Here is a 26,195-nt window from a genome sequence, read left to right as displayed (position 1 = left end):
AGGCAGGTCAGGTGGTCTGGTATTCCCATCTCTTTCAGAATTTTCCACAGTTTATTGTGATCCACACAGTCAAAGGCTTTGGCATAATCAAGAAAGCAGAAATAGATGTTTTTCTGGAACTCTCTTGCTTTTTCGATGATCCAGCAGATGTTGGCAATTTGATCTCTGGTTCCTCTGCCTTTTCTGTTTGTTTCCAAGGGAAACCATTCAATATCACAGTAATCCAAGTCTATGCCCCAACCAGTAATGCTGAAGAAGCTGAAGTTGAACAGTTCTATGAAGACCTAGAATCCCTTTTAGAACTAACACCAAAAAAAAGATGTCCTTTTCATTATAGGGGACTGGAATGCAAAAGTAGGAAGTCAAGAAACACCTGGAGTAACAGATAAATTTGGCCTTGGAATACAGAATGAAGCAGATCAAAGACTAATAGAGTTTTGCCAAGAAAATGCACTGGTCATAGCAAACACCCTCTTCCAACAACACAAGAGAAGACTCTACACATGGACATCACCAGATGGTCAACACCAAAATCAGATTGATTATATTCTTTGGAGCCAAAGATGGAGAAGCTCTATACAGTCAGCAGAAACAAGACCAGGAGCTGACTGTGGCTCAGACCATGAACTCCTTATTGCCAAATTCAGGCTGAAATTGAAGAAAGTAGGGGAAACCACTAGACCATTCAGGTATGACCTAAATCAAATCCCTTATGATTATACAGTGGAAGTGAGAAATAGATTTAAGGGACTAGATCTGATAGACAGAGTGTCTGATGAACATGACCCTAAGCTTCAATATACAGGCTGCCCAAAGTCACACCAAACCCATTGACATCTCAAAACTCAGTACTGGAAAATTCATTGCACTCCAGAGAGAAAAAATCCAGCTCCACCCACCAGAACACCGACACAAGCTTCCCTAACCAGGAAACCTTGACAAGCCACAAGTCCAACCCCACCCACAGTGAGGAACCTCCACAATAAAGAAGAAACACCAACTGTCAGAATACAGAAAGGCCACCCCAAACACAGCAATATAAACAAGATGAAAAGGCAGAGAAATACCCAGAAGGTAAAGGAACAGGATAAATGCCCACCAAACCAAACAAAAGAGGAAAAGTTAGGGAATCTACCTGATAAAGAATTCCAAATAATGACAGTGAAAATGATCCAAAATTTTGAAAACAAATTGGAGTTACAGATAAATAGCCTGGAGACAAGGATCAAGAAGATGCAAGAAAGGTTTACCAAGGACCTAAAAGAAATAAAAAACAGTCAATATATAATGAATAATGCAATAAATGAGATCAAAAACACTCTGGAGGCAACAAATAGTAGAATAACAGAGGCAGAAGATAGGATAAGTGAGGTAGAAGATAGAATGGTAGAAATAAATGAAACAGAGAGGAAAAAAGAAAAAAAGAATTAAAAGAAATGAAGACAACCTCAGAGACCTCTGGGACAATGTTAAACACCCCAACATTCGAATCATAGGCATCCCAGAAGAAGACAAAAAGAAAGACCATGAGAAAATACTTGAGGAGATAATAGTTGAAAACTTCCCTAGAATGGGGAAGGAAATAATCACCCAAGTCCAAGAAACCCAGAGAGTCCCAGACAGGATAAACCCAAGGCAAAACACCCCAAGACACATATTAATCAAATTAACAAAGATCAAACGCAAAGAACAAATATTAAAAGCAGTAAGGGAAAAACAACAAATAATACACAAGGGGATTCCCATAGGGATAACAGCTGATTTTTCAATAGAAACTCTTCAGGCCAGAAGGCAATGGCAGGACATACTTAAAGTGATGAAAGAAAATAACCTACAGCCCAGATTACTGTACCCAGTAAGGCTCTCATTCAAATATGAAGGAGAAATCAAAAGCTTTACAGACAAGCAAAAGCTGAGAGAATTCAGCACCACCAAACCAGCTCTCCAACAAATGCTAAATGATCTTCTCTAGACAGGAAACACAGAAAGGTGTATAAACTCGAACCCAGAACAATAAAGAAAATGGCAATGGGATCATACTTATCAATAATTACCTTAAACATAAATGGGTTGAATGCTCTAACCAAAAGACAAAGACTGGCTGAATGGATACAAAAACAAGACCTCTATATATGTTGTCTACAAGAGACCCACCTCAAAACAAGGGACACATACAGACTGAAAGTGAAGGGCTGGAAAAAGATTTTCCATGCAAATAGGGACCAAAAGAAAGCAGGAGTAGCAATACTCATATCAGATAAAATGGACTTTAAAACAAAGGGTGTGAAAAGAGACAAAGATGGACACTACATAATGATCAAAAGATCAATCCAAGAAGAATATATAACAATCATAAATATATATGCACCCAACATAGGAGCACCTCAATATGTAAGACAAATGGTAACAAGTATGAAAGGGGAAATTAACAATAACACAATAATAGTGGGAGACTTTAATACTCCACTCGCACCTATGGATAGATCAACTAAACAGAAAATTAAGAAGGAAACACAAATTTTAAAGGATACAATAGATCAGTTAGACCTAATTGATATATATAGGACATTTCACCCCAAAACAATGAATTTCAACTTTTTCTCAAGTGCACACGGAACCTTCTCCAGGATAGATCACATCCTGGGTCATAAATCTAGCTTTGGTAAATTCAAAAACATTGAAATCATTCCAAGCATCTTTTCTGACCACAATGCAGTAAGATTAGATCTCCATTACAAGAGAAAAACTATTAAAAATTCCAACATATGGAGGCTGAACAACACACTGCTGAATAACCAACAAATCACAGAAGAAATCAAAAAAGAAATCAAAATATGCATAGAAATGAATGAAAATGAAAACACAACAACCCAAAACCTTTGAGACACTGTAAAAGCAGTGCTAAGGGGAAGGTTCATAGCCATACAGGCTTACCTCAAGAAACAAGAAAAACGTCAAATAAATAACCTAACTCTAAACCTAAAGCAACTTGAAAAGGAAGAAACAAAGAACCCCAGGGTTAGTAGAAGGAAAGAAATCTTAAAAATTAGGGCAGAAATAAAAGAGACCATAGCAAAAATCAACAAAACCAAAAGCTGGTTCTTTGAGAAGATAAATAAAATTGACAAACCATTAGCCAGACTCATCAAGAAACAAAGGGAGAAAAATCAAATCAACAAAATTAGAAATGAAAATGGAGAGATCACAACAGACAACACAGAAATACAAAGGATCAAAAGAGACTATTACAGCAAATATATGCAAATAAAATGGACAACTTGGAAGACCTAATTAACATTAAAAGCTTCTGCACAACAAAGGAAACTATAAGCAAGGTGAAAAGACAGCCTTCAGAATGGGAGAAAATAATAGCAAACGAAGCAATGGACAAAGAATTAATCTCAAAAATATACAAGCAACTCCTGCAGCTCAATTACAGAAAAATAAAAGACCCAGTCAAAAAGTGGGCCAAAGAACTAAACAGACATTTCTCCAAAGAAGACATACAGACGGTTAACAAACACATCAAAAGATGCTCAACATCACTCATTATCAGAGAAATGCAAGTCAAAACCACTATGAGGTACCATTTCACGCCAGTCAGAATGGCTGCGATCCAGAAGTCTACAAGCAATAAATGCTGGAGAGGGTGTGGAGAAAAGAGAACTCTCTTACACTGTTGGTGGGAATGCAAACTAGTACAGCCACTATGGAGAACAGTGTGGAGATTCCTTAAAAAACTGGAAAGAGAACTGCCATACGACCCAGCAATCCCACTGCTGGGCATACACACCGAGGAAACCAGAATTGGAAGAGACGCGTGTACCCCAATGTTCATCGCAGCACTGTTTATAATAGCCAGGACATGGAAGCAACCTAGACGTCCATCAGCAGATGAATGGATAAGAAAGCTGTGGTGCATATACACAATGGAGTATTACCCAGCCATTAAAAAGAATACATTTGAATCAGTTCTAATGAGGTGGATGAAACTGGAGCCTATTATACAGAGTGAAGTAAGCCAGAAAGAAAAACACTAATACAGTATACTAACACATATATATGGAATTTAGAAAGATGGTAATGATAACCCTGTATGTGAGACAGCAATAGAGACACAGATGTATAGAACAGTCTTTTGGACTCTGTGGGAAAGGGTGAGGGCGGGATGATATGGGAGAATGGCATTGAAACGGGTAAATTATCATATATGAAATGAATTGCCAGTCCAGGTTCAATGCATGATACAGGGTGCTCGGGACTGGTGCACTGGGATGACCCAGAGGGATGGGATGGTGAGGGAGATGGGAGGGGGTTCAGGATGGGGAACACATGTACACCCATGGCAGATTCAAGTCAATGTATGGCAAAACCAATACAATATTGTAAAGTAAAATAAATAAATTAATTAAAAAAATAAAAAGGAAGCACAACTAAATTAAAAAGACAAAAATTATTTGGTAAGGGTTTTACAAGAGACCACAAAAGAATATATGGGAATGAGAAACATGTACATGAAAAGATGTCAAATAATATTGATCATTAGGGTAATTAATACTAAAAATGAAATACTATTACACACCTATTTGAATGCCTAAAATATAGAATTCTGATAATGCCAAGTACTGGTAGCACACTGGGATCTTTAGTTTATCTGAAATGCAGTTTTACATATGGTATAATGTATTTTATATAGGGTTCAAAGTACATTTGGAAAGTCAATCCATCATCAGTTATTGAAATTACCACACTTTCTCCACTGCATCAGTTATCTAACAGAATATGTGTGTTCCTCAATGCTCTCTCACTTTCCATTGGTCACTTTGTCCTTGGGCCAAATCTACCCAATAGATATTAATACAGATAAGACCTATACATATAGGTTAAATGTTCCAGTTTTCTTCTTCAAAACTGCCATGGCTGCTCCTAGATGCATGCTTTTCTGGGGTTTTTGAACTTATGCCCCTTTCCCCAAAGAACTCTTAGGACTTTGAATGGAGTCATTTTGAATCTGTAGACTAATTTGTGAAGAATTTGCAGCCTTAAAATATTTAGCTTTCCAATCTTTGAATACATTTTTCTATTATTTAGTTCAGTTCAGTTCAGTTCATTCGCTCAGTTGTGCCTGACTCTTTGCGACCCCATGAATCGCAGCACGCCAGGCCTCCCTGTCCATCACCAACTCCCAGAGTTCACTCAGACTCATGTCCATCGAGTCAGTGATGCCATTATTTAGTTAGGTCTTCTTTAACTTCTTTACTTATGTTTTATGATTTTTCAACACAGAGGTTCTATACATCTTTTGTTAGGTTTATACTAATCTGTTTGATATTGATTAATTTTGAGTTATATTGTTAAATTTTGTTTTTTGCTTGCTGATGGTGTATAGAAATATAATTTAATTTTGCATGTTGGTCTGGTATATTTAGAAGCACAACTGAATTTACTTATTATTTCAAGAGCTTGTCCAGACTCACTTTTGAGTTTTCCACAGAGGCAAACAAGACATAACTGTGTGATGAGAACTTTGTTTTTCTTCCAGTTTTTATTATTATCTCTTTAACTTACTTTCTTGCCCTATTTGACTGGTCAGAGCCTCTGGTACAATGATAAATAGAAATGGTGAGAGCTAACATTCTTGTTTCATTTTGTAACTATAAAATGAAAGCAAAATGAAATGTTTACAAATCAAGGAATTTCATTTTGAAATACGCTGAAAATAAAGTCAAAATCTTTCAAAAGAAGAATTCAAAAAATGGTTCAACTTAAAGGTTTAAACATTCATAGCTGGTATTTTTGTCTATTACCCTATCTACTTTACCTAAGACAACTGTGTATGCCTATAAAATAACTATAGCTGACAAAAAAATGAGCTCCTTACCAAAATAATAGATTAAGAAATAAAATGTTAGTCACTCAGTCATGTCCAACTCTTTGTGACCCCATGGACATTAGCCCACCAGGTTCCCCTGTCCATGGGATTCTCCAGGCAAGAATACTGGAGTGGGTTGCCATTTCCTTCTCCAGGGGATCTTCCTAATCCTGGGATCAAACCCATGTCTCCGCACTGCAGGCAGATTCTTTACTGTCTGAGCCACTAGATTAATATGTTTCATTTAAAATAATAGCAATGCCAAGATATCAAATATATTTGTCCTTTCTCAAACTGTCAACTTTCAATCTATTGACTTTACCAGTTAGTTTCTAACTATTGACAAGCACAATAATGTTTAGTTACAGCACAATAATAACGTGTCATTTATATACAATAGAACATAGATATTCTGAAGCATAAGTCCCAGAGTTGAGCAAGAAAGAAAAGAGAGCTTGATGAATAATTCCACTCCATTTAACTGACTGAAGGAGAATGATTCAACATCCACAAATGGGGGAAAAAATAAATCTCTCCATGTAACACAATTCACCAAATTATTTCACTTGTGAAGAATAAGCTTAATTCTCAAAGCACAATATAGAGAAAGAAAATTGCATTGTTTAGAGAGTATATTAGCTACTTTGACTTTCAGAGAAGTACAACGAAGATGATATGTTGAAACGCAATTCAAATATAATTTCAAATGGGTTTCAGAGGCTTTACATTTTATTTCTACATAGTACAATTCAGAACTTCACCTTCCCAAACACACATACACACACAGAACTGGCTTAATCCTTATAAATACTTTATATATACTCTGAGATGTTTTGTGTGCTATAGTACAGAAGTTTCCAAATACTAACATGAAGATATTCTCCTAATTTATTGTACAATCATTCAAAAATTGAAATTTGATGAAGAAATATACAAGGGAAAGAATCAAATAGTGATGTGGAAATAGGTTTTTCAAAAAATGAAATCTGGCCACTTGACATTAAATTGTCAAGTATGTTATAAAGATTTCACTCAGGATAACATCAAAATGTTTGTTATATAATTATTTCTACACATTCCTTTTTCTCCACTGTATTTGGCTTCTATTCCTGCTGTGAAAAAGCACCACAAATGCAGTGGCTTATAGCAACTCAAGTCTATTGTCTCACAGTCTGTAGGTCAGAGGCCCCATACAGCTCTTCACAGGTTATGATCAAGGTGTTGGCATGTTTGCTTCCTTTTCTGGAGGCTCTGGGGGAGAATCCACTTCTAGGCTCATTCAGATCCTTGGTAGAGCTCATGTATTTCGGTCTATAGGCCTGATGTCCCCACCGTCTTATGGGCAGTCAATTGAAAATCATTCCAGACTTCTAAAAGTCACTGCATTCCTGTTTCATCATGTTCCTCCATCTCTAAATCCAGCCAACAATAGGAAGTCTCTCCAGCACTTGTATCTCCAGTGCCTCCTCTTCCATCTTATCTCTCTGACCCAATCTTCTACCTTCCTCTTCCAATTTTAGGGGTGTGTATTTACCCAGGTAACCCAGGAAAAATCTCCCCCACCTGAAGGTCCTTGATGTTAGTTACAACAGCAAAGATCCTTTTGTCGTGTAATGTAATACATTTACGAATTCTGGGAATTAGAACATGGGAATCTTTGGGGGCCATTATTCTGAACATCCATCTAGACTTTCTGTAACTTTAACTTAAATAGCATATTGAAAAGCAGAGACTTTGCCAACAAAGGTCTGTCTAGTCAAGGCTATGGTTTATCCAGTGGTCATGTATGGATGTGAGAGTTGGACTCTGAAGAAAGCTGAGCACAGAAGAATTGATGCTTTTGAACTGTGGTGTTGGAGAAGACTCTTGAGAGTCCCTTGGACTGCAAGGAGATCCAACCAGTCCATTCTGAAGGAGATCAGTCCTGGGATTTCTTTGGAAGGACTGATGCTAAAGCTGAAACTCCAGTACTTTGGCCACCTCATGCAAAGAATTGACTCATTGGAAAAGACTCTGATGCTGGGAGGGATTGGCGGCAGGAGGAGAAGGAGACGACAGAGGATGAGAAGGCTGGATGGCATCACTGACTCGATGGACGTGAGTCTGAGTGAACTCCAGGAGTTGGTAATGGACAGGCAGGCCTGGCATGCTGCAAAGAGTCGGACACAACTGAGCGACTGAACTGAACTGAACTGGACTGAACTTTAACTTATTTTTAGAAGTAAGATGTTCATTTCCTTCTTCATTTAGGAAGCTAATCTATGGTGTGGAATTTGTCTTTCAAGGCATTAAAAAATAATATGTGCTGTCTAAGCTGCATCAGTTGTGTCCCACTCTTTGCAATCCCATGGACTGTTGCCCACCAGGCTCCTCTGTCCAGGGGGTTCTCCAGGCAAGAATACTGGAGTGGGTTGCCATGCCCTCCTCCAGGGGATCTTCCCTACCCAGGGGTTGAACCTGCATCTCTTATGTCTCCTGCATGGGCAGGTGGGTTCTTTACCACTAGCACCACTTGGGAAGCCCCCCCAAAATAATACACTGCTAAAGTGATAAAGTTAAAAAAAATTAAAACAAAAAACAAAAAACCTTCCCAGGTGGTACAGTGATAAAGTATCCACCTGCCCATGCAGGAGACACAAGAGACACATGATTGATCCCTGGATTGGGGAGATCCTCTGGAGTAGGAAGTGGCAACCCACTCTAGTATTCTTGCCTAGAAAGTTCCATGGACAGAGGAGCCTGGTGGGCTATTGTCTGTGGGGTCGAAAAGAGTTGGACATGACTTAGTGACAGAAAAACAATAATATATATACAACTCTGCAGAACTGAAGCCTTTTTGGTTAAGACGAAGGGGTAAGAAGACTTAGAGAAGACATATGTGTGTGTTTTAAGAAATACCTGCAATAGCCTTTTAAGAGATAACCAAGGATGCTTTAGTTGCTAAGGACCCCCAATGAAGTCACCAGAAAACGGTATTACTGACACTCAGCAGCAGCATTCCACCAGTTGACTACAGAGATCTAGAAGAGATCTAGAAGCTCTCTCCAAAAACAAACACTCCCACCAAATCCCCTCCAGCGAGGAGGACACATGACACTCCTAAAGTGAATGACTAAAGTTATCCAGGGTTCTGACTGAGGTCTCAAATTTCCAGTCCTCATCATCAGGACAGGGATGTTAATTAGACTTTGTCTCTCTTTTCCACAATCCCTTGCACTGAGACCCAGAGATTTATCTCTAACTTTCATACACATTTTCATAACATTTCACACACATCCCTGGGTCGGGAAGATCCCCTGGGGAAGGAAATGGCAACCCACTCCAGTCTTGCCTGGAGAGTCCCATGGACGGAGGAGCCTCGTGGGCTACAGTCCACGGGGTCACAAAAAGTCGGATGTGGCTGAGCAACTTAACTTTCACTTTCATACAGATTAATTCCTTTGAGGCAGAAACAGTAATACATATAATTGGACTTTTCTTGGACACCTTTTAACTGCTTCACCATGCTTGACCACCCAAGCGCAAAGAAATGTCCAAGTAAAGAAAACCAAAAAAATTAACTCTGAGTAAAATGTTCACTGGTCTGAGAGAGAAAAGGAAGCTCTAGGGTGACTGAGGCAGTGAGAGACCAAGACAGAGAAAAGGTCAAACTAGAGTCAAAATAGCAGAAAAATGACCTGTGGAAGTTCAAATAGCAAGTTGAAGAAAACAATGAAATGATACTGGAAACAAGGAATACTGAGATTAGCAAGAAATACATCATAATCAAAAGAGTGGTATTAATTACATGTACTTTTAACTCATTGATATATGAATTTATCTTTATACCTGTATTTATTTGACTTTTCTTAAATTTTTACTTCTTTAGCTTTTTGTGTTGGAGATATCATTCCTTATTGCCATCCTTTCAAGACATGGTGCCAAGTAAAAGGGAAATGAGATCTGTTTTCACAGAGCTTATAGTCATGTAACATACTCTCTAATACACAATTTGTGCTATCCATAGAGCCAGCTCCAAAGTCCTTGTTTAGTTGCTAAGTTGTATCTGACCCCAGGGACGGCAGCCTGCCAGGCTCCTCTGTCTGAGGCATTTCCAGGCAAGAATACTGGAGTGGGTTGCCATTTCCTTTTCCAAGCTCCACCATAGTAATGGCTAATGGATGGCTGACCCCATATCACTGCAGGATTCATCAGATTTCTCATAGAACACATTGCAGATATGTCGATTTCACGGTCAATTGTTATTTTGAGTCTTTTGCCTACTCTTCCCACTTCCAAACCTGCCCTTAGGCAATAAGTAGTAGCATCTACCCACTTGCTGAAGCTCAAAACTTGAACTCATTTTCTCACTCCACAAATCCCATCTACCCAGTCTTGCCAATTCTTTCTCCAGAAGAATATATCTTAGTGCTATTTTACAGCCGATGGCAACATTTTTATCCAAGTCATCAAATTATTTTCCCTGGACTACTGGATGAGACTACATAGGTTTTTTGTTTTTTTTTTTTTTCCTACTTACAATTCACTTCATGTACAACCCCATAGTTCTGTACTTGAAGTATAAATCAGGTCATGCCAATTCTGTATCTAAAATCTTCTCACTGCTGGGTAGTGCAATTAAAGAATAAATACCACAATGCTACCCATGGTGCACAGACATTCATGATTTAGCCCTGCCGAACATTCTGAACTTGCCACTAGCCCATTCTGGTGCCTCCAGGGCCTTTTATTCTATTCTTTGGGATATTTTATTCATTGTTTTTATCTGCTAGAACATTTCTTATCAAGCTAACCCATCCTATTTTGCCTTTTTCTTATTTACTTCTTTTTATCCTTTAGATTTTAGCATAAAATCACATAGTATTTTGTGACCTGGGGTCATAGAAAACCATCTCAAGAATATGTTTACCTTGAAGAAGAGATTAGACTGAGAAGGCATAAGGAAAGGATAATTCAATTGTTTTTGTGAAACAGATCCTTATGAGCAAAAACTCAGTTTAAAGAAGTGATCATAGCATGGATATAGCCATAGTAAGGGTCCAGATATGATAGTGATTTTCAACCTGGCAAAGAGCCAGATTACTTTTGAATCAGTTATTGGTTGTGTGAACATCTCAATATATAGGGGGTTGAAACAACATTCATTGATTTAGCTGACAATTCTGTGAGCTGGAAATTTGGACTGAGCTTTGGTAGATGGTTCTGGTCTGTTCTCGGTTTGGCTGACTTCAGCCTGGCTTCACAGGGGTCCTTCACCTGGGACTGGTGGGCCTAGGATGCCTGCTCTAGGACAGACTCCCTCTCCTCTGTATGACATCTCATTTTCCAGCAAGATTGGCTGGGGCTTATTCACAGGGTGGCTCAGCAAACTCTCAAGAAAATAGGTATTTAAGGCTGCTTGAAGCCTGGGCTTGAAACGGCCATGCTATCCCTCTGATGCGTTCTGTCTGAAAATGGAAGTCACAAGGTCAATCCAGAGTCAGGGATGGGGGAAACAGACTTCATTTACGGATGGGAAAATCTGCAGTGTCACATTGCAACAAGGCATGAGTATAAGGAAGGGAAAGGAATACCTGTACCCATTTTTTTTTTTTTTTTTACTGTTTGTAACTGGGTTCAGAATGGGAGAAGGCAATGGCAACCCACTCCAGTACTCTTGCCTGGAAAGCCCCATGGACGGAGGAGCCTGATGGGCTGCAGTCCATGGAATCGCGAAGAGTCGGACACAACTGAGCGACTTCCCTTCCCTTTCAGAATGGGAAGAAAGAGAAGAAACAGAAATAGGATGTTATTTACCAAACTCTCATGTAATCTAATATTCATGTGTCTTGGTTAGAACTTTCTGGTTTTAATTAAGAAATCTGAATTGACTGATATGGGTTAAAATGAGCATTTATTTAAATAGCATCTCATAGACTTCACGGACAAGATGTAAAGGAACTTTAAGTTATTTTATAGGTTTTCATGGGAATAAAGAGGGTTGTTTCAGTGAGTTCTCCACTTTGTTATCTCTAGTGCATTTTCATAGGTATTACCTGCTGGTAGTAGTATAATTTTTAAAACATATATTCCCTACCATTGACTTAATGGATTTTAGGCCTCAGTTTGTAAGCATAACTTCCACAATTATTTAAAGAAAATATTGTTTTTTTTTTGTTTTTTTTTTTTTTTTTTTAATTTTATTTTATTTTTAAACTTTACATAACTGTATTAGATTTGCCAAATATCAAAATGAATCCGCCACAGGTTTACATATGTTCAGAAGCAACCTAGATGTCCATCAGCAGACGAATGGATAAGAAAATATTGTTTTGAAAGAAGAGTTGGCTCTTTCACAACTACCTTGTTGGTCATTTTTATTTCAAATTAATTGCCTTTTGAAGCATGGATTCAAGTAAAATTTTCAAGTAAAATGCTATAATTCTTCAGTGCTTATATGCATATGGACAATATTCTGTTCCTTTTTTCTTGAATGATATCCTGGTTAGGTAGAGAATTTTAAACATATATATTTGCCTTAATATCTCTGTATAATCCATTCACATATCCCTCTTGGAATGAGATCTTTTCATGAGAACAGTCTTCTAATCCAAACACCTAATCTAGTCATTTTCAAACCTTATTCCACCCTTCTTCAGGATTTGGTTAAAATTCCCCTGGGCTGTTGTTGAAGAAAATTGATGTGATTCCTGAATTCTTTCATTAATCAAATCACTCTATCTCCACTTTCATCTTTTACATAAAATTTTACTTTACTGTCCTGGTTAAATTTTCTTTGGGTGTTGAATAATGTACTGTTTATTTTAAAAAAAACTCAAAGTTTGAGTAATATATATTATAATACTGAGGGAACTATGTTAGCAAGTGATATAAAATTCATGGTGAATTCCAGTAAAATACTTAACATATGCTAAGTGTTCTCTGGGGATAACATCTCAAGCAACCTTATTGTAGCAAAGGAGAATTTAGGTAACCTTGATAGACTGCTCTGGGATGTTTATAAACCACTGATAACTGTGTAAGCACACTCATTAGGAAAAAATTTTATATTACTGACTTCTGTCAGTAATACAAAAGACAGGTCACAGAAGGACTAGATATGAGATGGGTGAAGAAACGTGCTTGCTTTTCCACATATTTTTTATTTTCTCTAAGACATTCAAAAATGCATAGCAGTTTTTTCTTTTCCTTTTAGGAAAAAATTTAATTAATGTAGATATTCACATATTCTCTTACATAACAATTTTTGTAAATCTATGTACTTAGAAATTGAAATTTTATGTTGAATTGAATATCCTTTGAAATGTAATTATTTCAACTCCTCTTATTTAATTTCTTTTTCTAATGTAGAACACAATATTTTTTTTCATTTTTAAAGTGATTAAGCAGAACTAGAACAATTCTCTTTGTTCATAAAAAAAAAAATATATATACTGCTGTTTACATACAAAATAAAGGCACCAAATGAGCAAGTTTTCAATTTGTTTCACAATGAGATGCTGGCAGTTGGGAAAAAATATTAGTTTCAGAACTTATCAACAGATTTAGAGGGATATTTTATGCTTATTTATCTTGCTTCTATTTCTTGTCAAGCATTTGCTGGTATCTGGAAAATAGTGTTTTGTCATAGATTAATGTTTAGCTATTTCTCAGGAATCGAAATCATTCCCAAGAGTGTTAAATTGCCAAGGACTGCTCCATTTCTGATTAGTATTTTAAAAGACAAGTCACACGTGATAGCATGTGGGTATTCTGTTTTACACTGTAGGTATAGCCCTGATAAAAGTGCTATTAGACACACATTGTTTGATCATTAAAAACAACAGCATTTTGAAGGGTGCAGCAGCTACTTGGACTTGGAGAGTGGGAGACGTTCTTTCTCCATGTAAATATTGTTCTCATTTAAACATAGCTGCAGGTTCTTACACTTTGAATCATCTTGCAACAAATTTTAAACATAATGAGAAACAGTGGAAAAGAAAGTTATTGAACTCAGAATGATCAAGTCAGAAATGCCTCAGAGTAGGCTTTAAATATTATATTAAAGAATGGGAGATGGTGAACGTCCTTAAAACTATAAAATTTTCCAAATAATGAGGAACTGATTGAATACAGTAGATATTTTGTCCTGTTAGATGAAAATGTGTATAAACGTTTTAGGGATCTGTGATGTGTTAGATATATTATATATATGTAAAATCAGAGACGTAATATATACTTGTACATCAGCAACCTCCTCTGCTTGTAACATAGTCTTGAATATTCACACTATGTATTTATAATGCATATCTTGAAAATCTGAAATTTCATTTTCCTTGAAACTGCTGCTGCTGCTAAGTTTCTTCAGTCATATCCGACTCTGTGCGACCCCATAGATGGGGGCCCACCAGGCTCCCCTGTCCCTGGGATTCTCCAGGCAAGAATACTGGAGTGGGTTGGCATTTCCTTCTCCAATGCATGAAAGTGAAAAGTGAAAGTGAAGTCATTCAGTCGTGTCCGACTCTTAGCGACCCCATGGACTGCAGCCCACCAGGCTCCTCTGTCCATGAGATTTTCCAGGCAAGAGTACTGGAGTAGGGTGCCATAGTCTCCTTGAAACTATTGATGCCTTATTTTCTCCACATATAAATATCAGTTAGGAAGTTATTCTACAAAGAATAGGTGTGAGCAACTCTGGAGAAATCAAGCACAGACTTTTATCATGAGCAGTTTCTCAGAAGGCTTTCTACCTTCAGGCTCTAAAACTTGAATCTCCTCTGAGGAGCCTGCTTTCCCAGCAGCCTTTGCAAGGTTTTTTTGTGCTTTTCTCTCCAGTCGGCATACATGCTGTCTCAACAGTGAGATGTGGCTTCCTACTTCCTTGTTCTGAGTTGCTTCTTCTATAGCAGCTCCCTCTCTGCTTAAAATCTCTCAGCTTCGACTCTCAGATCCAAGACCAACTCTTCCTGTTGGAATGATCACTAACCCAGGTTCACACCCCCTGCTTCTTTAAAATCTTTTCTCCTTGTTCACTGGATATCTCTATAACAAACCTCTTCCCCCAGGGCTCAGCAGGTGAAGAGTTCCTCTGCCAATGAAAGAGATGAGGGTTTCCCCTGGTGGAGGAAATGGCAAACCACTCCAATATTCTTGCCTGAAAAATTCCACAGATAGAGGAACCTGGTGGGCTATAGTCCAAAGGGTCACAAACAGTGGGATGCACCCGAGCAACTGAGCATACACACACAATGTACATTTGTGTGATCTTTCCAAATCCTGGTATGTAAGTTACATGACCTCAGTCCTCCTTAGTCAGTAACTTCCATAATTATAACTTAAACCTTGTCATGCCCATTAACTTCAAAACTATAATCCCAACTACCAAAATCTTCCTCAAATCACCCTTATATGAAGAAATGGAAAGACTAAAGAATATTTCACAAGCTTTCAATGTCAAAAATTACATTGAAATTGATATATTTGCTTTTCTCCTAATACTGTTAATAAACTGTGAGCTCCCTGTTAAAAACAGACTCCTTGCTTATGTATCCTGATTTTTCTCACATTGTCAAGTATAATTCTCAGCAATTATATTTCTCTCCATCATTAAAATATCCTTCCCTTAAGCCAACACCCATTTTATGTCTCCTTAAAAAACAACAACCACAACATAACATCAGTCTCCACTTCCCCTTATAGCAACCACCACTTTGCTCTGTTATCCTTTATGGAAAAACTCTTCAAAAATCTCTTTTTGTCCACTGTTTCTAAATTATCTACTATCTCTACTAATTTCCATATCTTGAAATCCAAGTCAACCCTCACTATTCATTTCTCATTTATCAGCAACTTGTTATACAGTTGATCACTTTTTTTTCTTTTGAATGGGTTTTATCTTGGTATCCAAAAAACCACATTTTCTGGGCAGTCTGAAACACTTTCTTTTTCTGGTTTCCGGACACTAATGACTCTTAAATAGATATGTCTTTCCTGGACCCATTTTCGATTACCAGACTATTATATCTAATTTCTACTTTGATATCAAAGTAGATAACCTGAATAATCTCTTGGGGAGTCTCCACTGTTGGTATGTTTAGGTCTTCTACCTGGATGGCAAACTTCTGACCACTGGCAAGGTGGGGGCTTCAGGATTAAAAGATAATGGTTCCTTAATCTCACCATTTTTGGTTTGGCACCTACATGTTCAGTTATGATTGACACTCCCCTCTCCAGAGTCCTCCTGTTTTATCCCCTCCAGAGAATAAATCCTCCAATTTATAGAACAAGAATAGCCAGGTAGTTTCTCAGGAGTTTGGTGTAAGAAAAGTCACATAGGGATCTATTTAACTGCTCTCCAAAAACTTTCTCGTTTCTCCTAACTTGAGCCATGTCTCATTACCTTAGCTTCCCTGGTGGCTCAGCCGTAAAGAATCCACTTGCAATGCAAAAGACAGCCTGTAGCGCAGGAGACGTGGGTTTGATCCCTGGGTCAGAAAGATCCCCTGGAGAAAAAAACAGCAACTCACTCCAGTATTCTTGCCTGGAAAATCCCACGGACAGACGAGCCTGGGGGGCTGCAGCCCGTGGGGTCACAAAGAGCTGGACACGACTTAGTGACTAACCCACCACTACCACCTCATTGCCTTCCTTTTACAAAGCTAATTGGTACCACCACTTCTTGTAACTTCTGCTATATAAATATATTGGTTTTGCTTTTATACCTTCTTGCACTGTATGTGAGATTCAGCTAAATGAATTATCAGTTATCCATATTTATTTTATTCCCAAGACTCTATTGCTATTTTTTTTTTTTGAGTTTTCTCTCCCTCTCTCTAACTTTCCCATCCGTAGTAAATTCATTTCTTGAAATAGCAACAAGAGTATGAAGAAAAAAAACTAAAATAACTTTTACTGGGGTTTCTGGAGAGAATAAAATTAGACTATGCATTCAATCTACACTTAACCCAGAATTAGAATGGTCATATATACAGTCTGGAAGCTAATAGAATGATGCTCATGTGCTCAGCTGCTAAATTGTGTCTGGTTATTTGCAACCCATGGACTGTAGCCTGCCAGGATTCTCAGTCCATGGGATTTCCCAGGCAAGAATCCTGGAGTGGATTGCCATTGCCTCCTCCAGGGGATCTTCCTGACCCAGAAATCGAACCTGAGTCTCCTGCATTTCCTACATTCGCAGGTGGATTCTTTACCACTGAAGTCACCTGGGAACTTTTAAGAGCTAAAAATCACCTTTCTCTACAATGTATTTGCTGAAGTTTTCATATTAATTCTTTCTTAATACATGTAATTAAATATTAATATATTGATTTAAGGGATTCACAAAGTAGCTTTGAATGGTTAAATAATTTAATTTATTCCTTTAGGTTAATATAATTTCACAGTGTTATTCAATGTATCTTTAAAGACTGAATTAAAATGCTGCTAAAACTAAAATTGGAAGGAACTATCATATGCCACAGGTAAATTTTAAACAAAAATGCATTCTGTATCCTAAGAGCTAAAGGCAATTATTAGGCAAATTGGACATTTATTGTTTGCATAAGTATTTTTGCAAAATTAACTAAGGAATAAAATTGAAACATTCTTTTTGATGACTTTTTGTTGTTAATTATTTAACTATATGTATAACTAAGTAATGTTTATTAATTATATAACAAATGTTTCATGTAATTTTCCTAATATTCACAATTTTGCAAAGGTCATACATAACATTATATATGAGATAGATATGAGACTTTAAAGGGCTTATAAAATTCAAATAACTTGCCTAATATATTTAAATAAAAAAGCTGAAAATCAAACTCAAACTTATCTAACTCCAAAGCCTGTTTATAGCACCGAGTCCTCTTTTGGCTTGAAAATGTTATGAATCTAAACGCAGAATTGATCTGGTAGTTAACTAAGGATACAGGTCTTTATTAAATGAGCCATTCCATAGCACAATTATTGGACCTCTAGTGGATAAACTGATGGACTGATCTGATTTATTTCACAATGAAGTCTTCTCCATTGTGAATGCAGTTGGAATGTTTACATTTAGTTACAATTGCCTATCTAGTGAGAAAATAACTCATAATTAATACCTATCTACTGAGTACATACAAACACAGCATCTGTTTTGTTAAACCCTATACAGTACTGACCAAATGTCTGCCCTCACAGTGCTTATAACCTAGACTTTCTTTCTTCCTAAACTACTTACAGATACACTCTTACAGTTACTTACAGAATACACTCTTATACTTACAGATACACTCTTACTTATACTTATACATTCTTACTTATACTTACAGATACACTCTTACTTATACTTACAGATACACTCTTACTTATACTTACAGAAACCTTATGGATAACAATAAAAATGTTAAACAAATAGTTAATTGCATAGTATCAGTACAAATGTTGTAAGACACATAGATGGTATGTTACTGGAAACAGAATTCACTGTTATTGAGGGTTAGAGATGCTTCCCTGAAAAAGTTGCATTAAGCTGAGTCCAGAAAAACAAGCTGAAGGTACATAAGGGATAAGTAGAAGTGTGAGGAAGAGGGGAGAGTGTAAGTAGAAATAAGACAGGAAAGTGAACTAGGTCACAGGGAAGGAATACAGATATGGAGCCATTCCAAAAGTCTCCATTCCTCTGTCAATCCTGGAGAAGCGGAGTGGGTGCAGTTTAATCTGAACAAGGAGACTGGCCTCTTCTTGATATGATCATCATTCAACCCAGACCTCTATTGTGTTTTGTTCTTTTAGTCACTAAGTCATGCCTGATATTTTACAACCCCATGGACTGTAGCCTCCTCTGTCCTTGGGATTTTCTGGGCAACAATACTGGAGTGGGTTGCCATATCCTCCTCCAGGGGATCTTCCTGACCCAGGGATCCCACCAGCATCCCCTGCATTTGCAGGCAGATTCTTTAACACTAAGCCACCTGGGAAGCCCCAAGGGGCAGACATACAGTGTGACTTTCCAAATTGCTAGCATAATAAACTTCTCTGCTGAGCCTTCCTTCTGTTTACAGACAGATTTCCTTGACTTGGGGTGTCAGGTAACAATCAACATGTACTGGAAATTTCATCCATAAAAATTCCTCCCCTTGCTTCTTATTTTATTTTATTTATTTATTTATTTTTTGCTTCTTATTTTAAATAGAGTATTTATGCTCAAGGGTTAAAGGCAAAATAATTTTAACAGAAGACTTACAACAGGTTCAGTTCAGTTCAGTTCAGTTGCTCAGTCATGTCTGACTCTTTAAGACCCCATGAATTGCAGCACGCCAGGCCTCCCTGTCCATCATCAACTCCCGGAGTTCATCCAAACTCATGTCCATCGAGTCGCTGATGCCATCCAGCCATCTCATCCTCTCGTCCCTTTCTCCTCCTGCCCCCAGTCCCTCCCAGCATCAGGGTCTTTTCCAATGAGTCAACTCTTCGCATGAGGTGGCCAAAGTATTGGAGTTGCAGCTTTAGCATCAGTCCTTCCAATGAACACCCAGGACTGATTTCCTTTAGAATGGACTGGTTGGATCTCCTTGCAGTCCAAGGGACTCTCAAGAGTCTTCTCCAACACCACAGTTCAAAAGCATCAATTCTTCTGTGCTCAGCTTTCTTCACAGTCCAACTCTCACATCCATACATGACCACAGGAAAAACCATAGCCTTGACTAGATGGACCTTTGTGGGCAAAGTAATGTCTCTGCTTTTGAATATGCTATCTAGGATGGTCATAACTTTCCTTCCAAGGAGTAAGCGTCTTTTAATTTCATGGCTTAAATCACCATATGCAGTGATTTTGGAGCCAAAAAGAAATAAAGTCTGACAGTTTCCACTGTTTCCCCATCTATTTGCCCTGAAGTGATGGGACCAGATGCCATGATCTTAGTTTTCTGAATGTTGAGCTTTAAGCCAACTTTTTCACTCTCCTCTTTCACTTTCATCAAGAGTCCTTTTAGTTCCTCTTCAGTTAAAGACCAAAAATCCTAAGAAAAATATTTAGGACCATCATGGTGGAAAGGTATATTATTCCAGCAAAATAGGGATATTGATAATCTGTTTCTTTATGAAAAAATACTGAGTCAATAAATAATGGTTATACTTATTTCACATGCTGAAACAAATGTCCACGTTATACCTATTATACAGAAAAGGCAATGGCACCCCACTCCAGTACTTTTGCCTGGAAAATCCCATGGACAGAGGAGCCTGATGGGCTGCAGTCCATGGGGTCGCTAGAGTCAGACACGACTGAACGACTTCAGTTTCATTTATCACTTTCATGCATTGGAGAAGGACATGGCAACCCACTCCAGTGTTCTTGCCTGGAGAATCCCAGGGACGGGGAAGCCTGGTGGGCTGCCGTCTATTGGGTCGACCTGCACAGAGTCGGACTGAAGCAACTTAGCAGCAGCAGCATACCTATTATGAATAAACTCGACCCGTGACATCCAGACAATGAACTTTGAGTGGGTTCCATGACCTGGGTACTAACAAACCCGCTGGTGATTGTGACGCGTGGTAAATGTTGGGAGTCACTGCCTAACTGAACGTCGAGGTAGCTAGGCTTTATTTCCATGCCACGGTTTCATCCCTTTGTTTTCCCTTTTCCTAAGTTGTTTACTAATATAACTTAAGAAAACTTGGGGATCACAATAAAAAGAGTTCTAATATTAAAAGATTTCTAAGAAGTAATTTGAATCAGCAAATACTCCAGTTGGTGAGGCTCCTATATTCCATTTGTGATTCATTTGCCTAAACTGGGAATGTGTTTTCCTGGGAGAGCAGCCTAGTAAACAATAGTATGGTTCCCAAACTAGATCACCAGAAGGTTCTTCATCAGTATTAAATGATACATATTTTCAATGAAATATAGCAGAAAACATTGTCACAATAAAATACAGGTCATTTAATAATATTAGGAATTAAGTATGTTTTTAGTATTACAAATTATAGCTCAGAAAGAGCTATCTTTACTTTGATTACAAAGAGAAAAAAAATAAGCCAATTTTGAAGTAGATTTCTCTTCACTGTCAAGGGCTTTACTAGTTGATAGCAATAGTTCTTTATTAAATCTATTTTCACTTCAAAATATATACATTTTTTGTCAACTCAGGTATGTCTTGAGCATATATTTCTTGTACTTTTTAATAATCTTGTATGTTTTGGTCCATATATAGAAAAAGAGGGAGAAAGTGAAAAGAAGGTAGTTTTGTGAAGTCCTGTAAGTTTGTGAAGAAGGATGGAATTTGAACATAATTTTTCAGTGAAAGTTTGGGAAATTTTAAGCTCAAGTTGGAAAGAAGAGAAAGTGAGAGAAAACAGCTCACCTGAAAATAAAGAAGAGATATAGTGAGTAAGTATTAATTCAGAAAACTTAACTGTCTTGCACTGCCTTTGAGGACCTGTTGAACTCTTTCTGATTACCCTGTGGAGCAGAAAATGAGGTAAGAGGAAGACCTGTGAAGGGATCAGCAGCCAGGCAGCCAGGTTGAACAGACGTTGAGCAAAGCAGAATCAAACTGGCTAATTCTGTACGCAAGAGCTATTTTAAAACTGGGAGTTCTTAACTCTGCTGAACCTATATTTAGTAGACCTATCAGAGGATAAGCATCTTTTTATGCTAAGAAGTTGTTTTCATTTCTTTAAGATGATTATCCTCAGTTCAGCTGCAGATAAACTACATTATACCTGCTCTTGGCAGTTGATAACCTAAAGAGTTGGATGACTTCTAGCAGTGAGAAAATGTCACCTAACTGTAAATTATGCATGAATGATCATCCTAATTTGCTTACTCCACTCTTAGGGATAAAAATTACTCTCTTGAAAGCCAGTAGGAATTCTATTTTTTTTTTTTTTTGTATCATCATATAATGACTTTCTAAAATTCTGTAATGCTGTATGATAATTCTCAAGTTATCAACTCAAAAGGACTAGATTTATAATAAATTATTGACATAATTTCCACCACATCCACCTGCTTACCCTCTGTATGAAGACTGGGAACTTTCTCTCTACACAGCTGGTATTTGATATTCAGACTCAGGTTCTAAGAGAGTGTAGTGTTCATCTCCACCACACTTTTCTAGACAACATTATCCCTTGGATGGATTATTTCAAATTGAAATTCCCCTCCATAATAAAATGAATTCATTCAACTTTTCAAATGTTTATTAAGTGCATATGTTCTAGTGTGGTAATCAGTGATACATGAAACAAAATTCTAAATTCTAGCTACTTGAGTATTATATTCTAAACAATTTTCAAAATATGCTAGTATGTAAACAAAGGTAAGGAGAAGACAATGGCACCCCACTGCAGTACTCTTGCCTGGAAAATCCCATGGATGGAGGAACCTGGAAGGCTGCAGTCCATGGGGTCACTAAGAGTCAGACACGACTGAGCGACTTCACTTTCATGCATTGGAGAAGGAAATGGCAACCCACTCCAGTGTTCTTGCCTGGAGAATCCCAGGGACGGGGGAGCCTAGTGGGCTGCCGTCTCTGGGGTCGCACAGAGTCGGACACGACTGAAGTGACTTAGCAGCAAACAAAGGGAATCTCTGACATTTAAAAGAATTACAATTTTTAAAGAATGAATTTAGATCAACAAAAATATAATGAAATTACAAAGATATATATTAAATTTAGAGAAATGAAGAACGATCTTTAAACTATACATACAGCGAGGCAAGAATAATCTATTCTTTTTTGAAGGGTAGAGGAGAAATATTATATTTGGTAGAAATGAACTAGCCAGTAGAGATTCCTAAAGAGGAGTCATTCTCATTTGACATCTTAAACATTACATAGAAGGCGGAGACCCATTAAGTGGTTTTAAGAAAATCTTGTTAATGGAAGCTTATTTTCTAAAGACTTTATCTAAAGTGGAGTTCAGCAAATGATCAAGGAGTCCAGTCCTTTTTATCCACAGCAGCAAACAGTTCCTCTGTGCTTAATAAGTAAGCATACAACAGCTGCGGCAGCAGCTCATTATGGCTACATTGCTTCTAGGAACTTCAATTATTACTGTCACTGTACTTTATATTCAAAAGGACATTTTGATTCATGTTGCTCTAAAAGTTTTTTTTTTTTTTTTTTAACCGCTATAGAAATGGGTTTAGTGGATAATTCTATTCTGTTTCCAATAAAGGCATTAGCTTTGAAATGTACAGATAAATACTATGAAATGTCAATATGATTAACTATCTGGGGCATAAAAATTGCTTTTGTGAAATTATGTTTTTCTAAGATTATGTCTTAATTCAGTCCCTTGCCCCAAAGTGCATTGAGTGGCCACTGTGTACATGGTGAGTTTATTATTTGTAGGTACTGTGGAAGGATGGAAGCACAATAGTACATTATTCCTGTCCTAAAAGAGTTTATACCCATAAAAGAAAGATAAAACATGCACCCAAACATCTGTAAAATGAGGCAGAAACTGAAATTAAGACATGCTGGAAAGAAGGTATAAAGTTCATTGTGATCTCATAACCCAGGCTCTTCCCAAAGTGAAACCACAACCTAACGATGATGTCGGAGAATGTAAATACAGCAGAGAAAATAAGAGCATGAACTTTAATAGTATTGGCTCAACCTCAAGGACAAATACATCTCTAGTTTCTGGCCCTGGTGAATACAGTTGGACTGGGGGAGACACCAAGAACTCATTTCTTATTTTTTCTTTTTTTTTTACTTTTTATTTTATATTATAGTTGATTAACAATGTTATGTTAGTTTCAGATGTATAGCAAAGTGATTCAGTTATACATATACATGTGTCCATTCTTTTTCAAATTTTTTTCCCACTTAAGTTCTTACATAATATTGAGCAGAGGTCCTTGTTGGTTATCCAGTTTAAATAAAGCAGTGTGTGCATGTCCATCCCAGACTCTCTAAGAACTTCTCTTTTAATAAATGCCCAGCAGTAGAGGAAAATTTTGATTCTGGAGCAGCAGCCCTATAAGTTTATCATCCATCAAAATCTCTTGGATGGCTCATTAAAATACAGATCGCTGGACATGAGAATTTGCATTTCTGATTATGTTGGTCCAGGGATCAGACTTAGAGAACCAGTTTTCTAATGACTTGTTATGAAAGTATCCCTCTGACTCTCGTCACATAAAATTAAAGGGGAGCAATGGGGGTGGGGTGGGAGGGAGGCTTTAGAGGGAGGGGACGTAAGTACACTTATAGCCGATTCACCTTGTATGGGCTTCCGTGGAGGACCAGCTGGTAAAGAATTCACCTGCAATGCGGAAGACCTGTGTTCAATCCCTGGGTTGGGAAGGTGCCCTGGAGAAGGGAACAGCTACCCACTCCAGTATTCTGGCCTGAAGAATTCCATGGACCATACAGTCCATGGGGTCTCAAAGAGTTGGACATGAATGAGTGACTTTCACATCTTGTACAGCAGAAACCAACACAACATTGTAAAGCAATTATCCTCCAATTAAAAATAAATTTTAAAAAATTCAAGTGAAAGTAGAGAGAAAGAATATGACCCTGTAAATTTCATGCCCAAATAAAGTCACAAAAGAACTGATACTACTTTCCTAGGCATTAAAAGAGATCAAACATTCTATTCTTGTGCTCTACTTAGATGAGAATATTCTGCCTTGAAATTAGAATAAAGATGGTTTGCTCATATGTGTCTGGGTGAGAGGTTTGGCATTGAGAGGAAAGAGCTTTGAGTAGCCCTGAGCTCTTCATAAAGTGTAAAATACAGATCCACTGTCAAGTAGAAGCAGCCTGAGAACCACATGTGGAACCAAGTAGATCAAAGTTTAAGTTTGATCTATTCCACTTACTGGGTGGGCCACATAGGCCATGTGAAGGTTTTTTACAATAAAACTACAAAAACACTATATACAATTATGCTGTATATATATTTTAGTTATAGTGTAATAGATTGAATATTGTACCCCAAATTTCATGTCCCCTGGAAGCCTATGAATGTGACATTTGGAAATGGGGTCTTTGCAGATGTAATCAAGATGAAATCATATTGGATTAATGTGGGGCCTAAATCCAAGGGGAAAAAAAATGATATTTTATTGGAAAAAATCGCATTTATAGCAGACTCAAAAAGCCGCTTTAATGTGAATGTTTTCCACATGCTGACTTTAAAAGTACCCTCAAGATTGCAGTGTTACATCATCCTAAAATGTGTAGGTTTCATTGGTTGAAACCCTGAAAGTCCAAATAGAAAAGGTACCCTTGCTACAAAGAGTTACAAGCATTGCAGGAAGGAGTCAATCTAGTGACTACAAACATTCACAAAAGGGACTGAACGCTGGAAACTTGCACAACGTTGTGTCGGAGAAAACATGAGGATTATGGACAACCAAAATCAATCTTTTCAAGCAGGGAAAGAAAAAAAATCCTTCTAAAAGGACTCATATTCCGTGTGACCATAATTGCAGGTCTGAATAGAATGTTCTTTCAATTTTGGGGCTGCAATCATTCACTGAAGCATGTATTGATTGAAAAAGCCTCCTGAGAATTCTGATTATCCTAACATTTTTCACTTGGAGTGAAAGGGGCAGCTTTTTTATTTCATTTTATGCAAAATTACAGTAATTGGTGTCTGACCTTTTTGATATGGACTGTTAAGCATTACACTGCTGGATCTTTTCACAGGATCAATTATTTTAATTATGGATGTCTGACAAGAAGAATCCAGGACATAAACAGGAAAAGACTATTTAAATAAAGTGGAAAACAGATTTTTGGGTGCATAATACAAAAGTACTATTAATTATAAGCTTGACTGTTGTAAGCTTTCAACACTCATGTTTTTAATCCAATTTTCACTTCCAAATAATTACACTTTCAGAGACAAAGACAATTTATGTAATGAACATACTGAATAAAACCATGTATTCTCTCAAAGGAAAGGTATGGACTATAGAAAAGATAAACAACAATGGAAATCTAAATATAAGGCTCAAAAATGCTATAGAGATGTCAATATGTTTTAGAGTGATATTTTATTGGAAGACTCAGAAAACGATAGTAAAACATCTTAAAGAATATGTCTTGTATACCAATTTAAATCCATGTCCTTAAGACTGAAATCTATCTAAAAAAAATAGAAGGAAATTGTAATAAAAATGCAACAGTTTTACATTAGATCACTTTTCATTTTCAACTAATAATAATGACTAGAAACTATTACCACCATAAGACCAAATCCTTAACCCACAATAAAAGTCTCTGAGTTCACTTGGCAATGTTAGTGTAGCATAACCCGCTGAATATTCTTAATCTACCATCTCCCAGTGGGTTCCCCTGCAGCTCAGTCAGTAAATCCACCTGCAATGCAG

Source organism: Bubalus kerabau, chromosome 21, assembly GCF_029407905.1.
Source record: "Bubalus kerabau isolate K-KA32 ecotype Philippines breed swamp buffalo chromosome 21, PCC_UOA_SB_1v2, whole genome shotgun sequence".
Classification (NCBI taxonomy): domain Eukaryota; kingdom Metazoa; phylum Chordata; class Mammalia; order Artiodactyla; family Bovidae; genus Bubalus; species Bubalus kerabau.
Note: the sequence above shows the minus strand (reverse complement) of the source record.